General features: G+C 40.0%; 1 long non-coding RNA gene across 1 annotated transcript; it reads left to right on the top strand.

The window, feature by feature from the left end:
* LOC130142841 (uncharacterized) lies at nucleotides 1–3444 on the top strand. Its single transcript, XR_008819540.1, has 3 exons — nucleotides 1–288; nucleotides 1149–1403; nucleotides 2293–3444. It is a non-coding gene; the product is annotated as an uncharacterized LOC130142841 (long non-coding RNA).
* Nucleotides 3445–7543: the final 4099 nt, after the last annotated feature.

Genomic DNA, 7543 nt, shown 5'->3' on the forward strand with positions numbered 1-7543 from the left:
TGTGTCTCTGTGTATTTGTTTGGGGGTAGGGAGAGAGTGTAAAAGGTAGACAGGACAGAAGCTATCTTTCTGAAAGCATGGGGCAGGGGGGGAGAGAGGAACAACAGCTGAAGATTAAAAAAAAAAAAAAACTAACAGTGAAATGTGCTAATCAGTGAAATAAATAATGTCCCAGAGGAAGTTCTTAAGTCCTATTGCATAGGACTTGAAAATTAGGCTGGAAAAAGCCCTAAGAATAAATACTATGGGGAATGACTCCATTGGCATTAGAATGGACTGAATGACCTAGTAAGTCTTTTCTGTTCCATAACTTATAACTTAATAGTTCTGTGAAGTTCTGCTGTAGAATTTGAACTACAAACCTCTTACCCAGACATGAACATAGCCTTCAGTTCACTGTATAGATACTCAATTTCTCCTCAAATAATTTAAACAGCTTATTTATTTATGTAACGCATTGTGTAAACATTCAGCTAATATTAAAAACATGCATTTCTTGCTTAATAGACTGTGTGTGATGAGAAACAGGTAATACATGTTAAAATCTGTTAAAGCCTTTTGTCGTAGTCTTAGTACTCTATTATGTAGTGTATTTTTTACAGCTACTTTCATACAAAATAGCTTAATGTTTCACAGTCGATTATAATTTGTAATAGAAATGATGGATGCAGATTCAGTATTTCAGTTGGGCAGCATCCATATTATAGCAGTGCTAAGGTGAAAAATGTACAAAAGGCCAGTGGCTGGGTGCCATACTTCAGATTTTCAGAGAGAATAAATGAGCATGGGGGAATGAAACCAGGCTTAGGGAATAGAATTGGATTCTTTTATTAGAGAGAAGGCTAGGAGTCATAGGCCAGTGAGAGGGAAGATGAGTCTTCGAATGGAAATTGCTGAGAAGTAGCCAGTTAGACATAAGGAATCTGCCGCAGAAGCCGGGGTGAGAGGGATTTGTTGTCCAGTGTGAAAGGAGAGCAAGAAGCATGCTGCTGGATGAGCAGGAGGAATAGGTGAGAGATAAGATTGGATAGTACATACGAGGAGTAAGATAAAAATGACTAAGAGGCAGAGTGTGTACTGGTGGCTGGTGAAGTGAGGAATGAATCTGTGAAAGTTTTTGAAGCTAAGGTTAGGTATATCATCCCCAGGGGAGGAATGAGTATGCTGCTACATTTCTGACAGGAAGGAGCTTGAAGAGGAACGACCCTGAAAACTCACCAGAGAAGTTATCAGAATGTGTTTGGGAGTTGACATCTGGTAGATTTAAAAACTGCAGAGGTGTGGAAGGAGAAAATAAATGCTCTGGGACAAGATGAATGCCTGAGATCTTGATAATAGGGCCAAGAGGCATTTTAACAAATCAAGTATGTGGGCCGCTGGAGCTGCAAGTGAAGAGAGTATCCGTAAGAACCTCTCTGTGTGTACCAGACCTGGCAACTCTGTCCTCTTGCTTTCCTGACTGTCCTTGTTGCTCTCTTGTTGCTTCCTTTGCTGTACTGGGGCAGGAGGAGAGAAACACGGAGAGCTTCATACCCTCAAGTGCAAAAGAAGGGACCATCTGGAAAAGGAGCGTGAGGAGACAGGGGTCAAGGCAGTAGGAAAGAAGAAAGGCCAAGAAAGGAAGACAGAAAAGAGGGCAGTGTAAATGCAAAAAGGAAAGAATTATGTCATTAGTGCAGAGGATGGGGAATTGGGGCGGTCTGTTCTCAGCTGTCTCACAATTATTATGTGACCTTTGGAAGTTCATGGTACTTCTCTCTGTGACTTGGCCATCTTGCCTTGAAATGGTAATTAGAACAATGTGTGGATGTAAAAACACCCTTAAATCCTCAGCCAAAAATAATGCAGTTATGTTTTGTAGTAGAAGGGGAGCCTAGATGAGATGAGACACTACTTACTTGCAAGGCTTAAATTCTCTATGGAGGTACCTGAGATACTGCAGAACTGTGTTCTTGGTGTTTGAGGAGAAGACCCATCCAGGCTTTAGATATTTTCTGTGTAGGTGTGATTGCAAAAATTTAATTTGAAAAGAGAAGAAGCCTGATAAACAAATAAGAAAATGGCAAGAAAAACACTCTGAGGAATGCATAGATTTAGAAGTCTGGCAGTAAGGAATATCAAGTCACAAAAATATGTAATGCTGTGAAAATTTCCCACAAAAGGCAATAAATAACCTGAGAATCCAGACAATTTTATATAACGTTCAAAACTATTTCAGTGATGTCTTTGTCAATATGCAGTATGTGTACAAGAATCCAATAATCTTGTTATGCTTCTTCGTTCAACATCTAGGAGTTGTACCACAGCAGGGGCCATGAAACTTAGCTGATGTTACATGCCACAGCTATGATACAAGAAAATTACACACATCATAATCACTGGTTGATCGTTCTTCTTAAGGAAGAAAGGTATGTTTTTAGCTAAACTGAGTGGATCACATAGGTCTTTGTTTTAAAGCGGTGGCATGCACTCAAGCTGACATTGTTAGTATCAGGCACAGGCAGAGGTGATATGTTTAGCTCCTGAGCCTCTGCACAATCTGGACTTAGAAACCTGTGGGTCTTCTCATCACAATGTTTCTGTTTCCTTGCTTATAATTTCATGTAACAGTGATTACTTACCTTACATGGTGCCCTGAGGACTGTGTTTGTTAAACATATTGAGATCAAGTGCAATGTGATTAAAGACATCTGCATGAGATTTAGACGTGTATTGTGAATAACTACTATTACAGCAGACCTTCCAGTGACTGAAACCACTCACTTCTTTGGAACTAGAGGAAAGACAGACAGTTCAAAGAGTCACACACAGGTCTCTGCTTTATCTGCCTTAACTGAAGATGATTTGTGCTTTCAGACCCTTTAAATGGGGACGGCAGCAAACTTTTAGTCTTCTTCCCTGAACAGCCACGGAGATGTGGAAAAAGACCTGGTGCACATTTCTTTTAATTCTGGTTAAAGAAGCCTTCAGTCCTTAGGAGATGCTCAGGGATCCTTCTGAAGCCAAAGGTTTTCTTTGGTGTCCTGGAGCCAGAAGTGCTATTTTTATGCAACCATCTCCCCACAGAAATGCTATAAGAGAACCTGGAAGAAGTGCTGTGAGGATCACTGCTTCTGCAAAGTGGGTTCTAGTTGATATCCATCAAGAATGCTCAACAGAAAATTTCCAAGCTGTACTTAAAAGACAAGGATACTTACAAGTTATACCATACTCTGGACCATGGGATAGTGTTTTGCAGAGTACATACTCCTCCTTTCCTTTTTCTCCAGATTTGAAATTTAGGAATAAATCACAGAATTTTTATAACAGAATGTGGCTTTTTCATTTTTACAGTTCTATAATCGTAAGTGCACAAATGTGATGCCCTCAGAATTAAAACACTTGTGTTAAAATTTTGCCCAAAGCAAAGTTTTATAGCTTTTAAACAAAGTTGCTGGGTTTTAATTTTAATGGTGATATTAAAAGATATCTATGAGTACATTGACATTAATAAGAAGTATTAAAAAGCAGTGGTTTTATTTGGAGGAATGAATTTGTGTGAACTATTTCTACCTGTAAATCTTTTTATCTAGCACTCCGTGTTTTGCTGGTTAAAAGCATTCCTCTGAGGTCAAATAAAAATTTGTAATCAAATGCAGACCAACTTTCTCTTGTACTGCTGTTCGAAATGTTCTGAAATACAATCTGTTAGCATATTATTAATGAAAACATTTAACACTGAGGTCAAGATTTTCTGAAAAGAAAAAAAAAAGAAAGTGCACTTTTTCAGGAGAGTATCTGCTGTGTACTCATCTTGTTCTTTGTAAAAAACTTTGTAAAAAAAACTGGGTTATAATTTGTCTTTTTGGGGGGGAAAGTATTGTTGACAAGAGTGCATTGCAAATATAAAGTGTACAAAATAAGTGGACAATGGCTTCTACATGATTACTTTGCAAGGAGTATGTGTGAGAACTGTGCCAGTGTCGAGCACTACCCTTATCACATCCTTAGTTCCACACGGTTCAGGGTGAGGAACAATGCCAGAGTGTGACCTTAAGCAGAAAATATGAAGCCCTAAGTATTAACTGCCCAACATTTTAACATGTTCACATACTTCAGAATGATCAGAAACTTCCAAGGATACATCGCTGTATTCACACACAGTGTCACAACAACTCAGATTGCAGATAACTGTTCCTAAGTTCAGTTCTCCAGAAGGTATTTATAGAAAGAGCTTTGAGGAAAATGTGATTGTGTTCCTTTTATTTCTCTCTATTTTAGCCTTATTAAAAGGAGAAACTATGCATCTGAAAAGAAAAACATGAAGAGGAGACCCCATTGCCATTACTTTGGAGAGCTGAGAGGTGGAGAATGAAAAAGCCATTGGTCTCAGTTTTACTACCACAATGGCCTTTTATGAGAGGGATTAGATACGCCTAGAGCTGGTGCAGCATTCAGTGCTGCCCTGGACAACAGTCTGGAAAGAAAGACAATAAAAATAAGTTTGCATAAGGTTAAATCACCACAGACTAGCTAGATTGGCTTTTCAGGTTGTTTCTCATTTGGGGAAATGAGGAAAAACAGAAAGAAAGAGAGAAATATGGCTTAAAAGCTGGTTTGTTGGGATTTTTTTTTCCTTCTCTCCTTTTTTTTTTTTCTTTCCTGCAAGATGTAGCATTCAGAAAACATGTTGAGCGAGTTGAGGCATTAAAAAGATCAGTCTTTGGTTGCTGAATGAAAGACTGTTGTTCGTGTGACTCACATACTAAACAGAAATCTGCCTTCAAAGCCTATTTTACTGCCTAATTATATATACACAAAATGTAGCTGTCTGTTTCAATCAAATCCTAGGAAAAAGAATAAAACTCCTCTTAAGATGCAATTTTCATGTTTTTTCATAACCTTAAAACACACACTGCTAATGCAAAAGGGGTAAGTACAGCTGCAAAGTCCAGATAAGGCACCAGTAATTGTTTTTCTTTTAATTATTACTTTATAAAGACATTATACCTTCCACTCAGAATGCAGAAAATTAGTGTCCTCTCCTTTTTTTTTTTTCTTCTCTCCCCTCCTTCTCTTTTTGAGGTTTTCCTTTCCCCTCCCTGCCTCCCCCGCTCCCCCTCCCTGAAAGCTCTGTTATACATTTCAGGAGCAGCCAGCAGCTAAGAAAAGTACTTTTAAGCAACCTTTGTTAATAACAAGCTTTCAGGAGGGATCTAGGAATTTCAGCCCTCTACAAACTTCTGTATTGCACTGAGCAGTCCATATGAACAAAACCAAAGAAAAAGTGAAAAAATGCACTATAAAATAGAAAATAATGGCTGGCAATCAGCTCTCTTGGAAACTTTCAAGCTGGACAACATGTGTGAGCCATTTCTTTTATGAGAGACAAAAAAAACCCAAATAGATTGTAGCTCTTCCTGCAGTAATGTGAGTAGGTGCATATGTGAGTGTATGTACATACATATATAATTTTTTTAAATAATCTACTATTCAGAGCTATTTTTTAATAACTTCAACTGTAAAGTTTGATAAGCCATTACTAATTTACATCTTGCAGACACAAACCATTAAAATGAAATTATGTTTAAATGGCTTATCCAATATATGTCTAGCTGCTCCTTAAATATTTGTTACTCTGAAGACATCACTGGATATCTCCCTGGGAGTCTGGAGCGGTACAGACATTTACCCTGCAGATCTCTGTGCTGGTGGAAGACGTACCGTCCATCATCTGTCTGGGGAGAGTACATCATATTCTCCCTGACCTGAGTGCTTCCCTAGACCATTCCAGCCAAAATGAGACAAATTAGCAAAACTATTTTCCCCACTGTTTAAGTAGCTGAACTCAATTAGGCAGAAGTGGGTTAGAGGGGGCTCTTACTGGAAAAGGTGAGGTTTAGTAACTTGTGGGAAGAGGCATGGAAGTACAGTGATAAACAAGTCACAACAGACTGGGAAAATAACTCTATTTCATCTGCAATGGCTGTTTACAGCCTAATAGTCATACCCTGAAACTGCTTCTATTGTTGTTCGACCGTTGATTCTGGTAGAATATTATTGCTAATTACTAGAGGGAATAAGGTCAAAACTGGTCATTGAAAATCTAATTCAAATTTTCACATTTTCTGTTCAAGTCACTGGCATTACTTGTGCTCACAAAAAGGCTGATCTCTCCAAAACTGGGAAAAGTCTGTTAATTACAGAATTAATGAGATAAAGGGCCCGACTTGTTCTGCTGTGCAGTGCATGTGCATTCAGCCAGAAGAAGTTTTCTGGCAAACCTTTCTCCCACCTAATCAACGTCTAGTAATTTGAACTCTGACATAAGGCAGCCATGGGGTGAGTGGGTAAAATTTAGGAGTTCTGGCTGGTATGGTTGAGCTTGCGGGTTTGCTGTACTGCTGAATGCCCTGGTAAATGGGTATCCAGATCTCACGGACTGTGTCTTCTCTCTTCCAGACCGGTTACAACGGAGGCTTGTTGAACATAATGACTGTACTTTAGCCAGACAATAGGTATGCTAAGGAGATTAGCTGAAGCTACTTCCTTTACCTGCCTGCAGGGAGGGAATTTGGAGAACAAACACAGAACAAAAGACTTATGGATCAAGTGAAGTTACTGCAAAGTATGCAGGGGTGTGACTTTACAGCACACTAACTACTGCACTCTTTCTCATATGGGCATCCTTTGTGCACGGTAAGGGTGCAGCTGAGCCAGACACTTGAGCTGCTCTAAGAGCTTGCTGCTGCCAAAAGGGGCAGTCCCATTCTTCAGGCCCTGTTTTCCCACTTTTTCTCTAGCCCTTCAAGCTGTGTGGTCTCATCCTCTCCATTGCACAGCTCTGGCACTCATTTGACCCCTAAGTAAGTCAGCGGAGCCTGATAAGCCAACAAAAAACTGCTGGCTGTTTTGTGGGGTTATGTTGCTGCTGGCTCAGTCACAGTCAGGGGAGCACTTGTGTCACTCTGAGGGGACACTGTCCACATGCAGGTTAGGTGGCAGCAAGGGAGAGGAAACTGAGGGCTGGACAGAGCAGGACCACCCCCTTCAGTCCCAGTAAACCATGACATTGGGTTATGCCGTTCCATCTCACTATACTGTAAGGACAGAGACCTGCCTTTTCCCAGACTGCCCTTCCAGCTGCCGTCACCAGGTCTATGGGCTGGACTGGCAAAAAATACTTTTTAAACATAAACCAATCCCATTCATTTTGCCAAGAGTAAACTAAGACACAGCCATGCAAGCACCTAATTCAAAGGAACAGGTAAAAACTTCCGATACTTTTGGGATAGAAGCCACTTCCTCTGGCACGGCTGAAGTAAAAAGAAATGATCTGCCTCTGTCCTTAGAGCATCCACAGTACGAGGGATTTAGTGCAGGAGAATGGCTATGCTATAAATTCACAACAGTACACTTTGCAGCGACTTCCTCACCAAAAAAAAGGTGCAAAGAAATGGAAGTGTTGGAACAGGGACTCACAGAGACACATGTGACATCCTAGGCAAATGAAGGGAAGGAATAAACCTGCTTTCACAGCAAAGAAGAGAGGTTTGGCTGATAG

Source organism: Falco biarmicus, chromosome Z (genome assembly GCF_023638135.1).
Source record: "Falco biarmicus isolate bFalBia1 chromosome Z, bFalBia1.pri, whole genome shotgun sequence".
Taxonomy (NCBI): domain Eukaryota; kingdom Metazoa; phylum Chordata; class Aves; order Falconiformes; family Falconidae; genus Falco; species Falco biarmicus.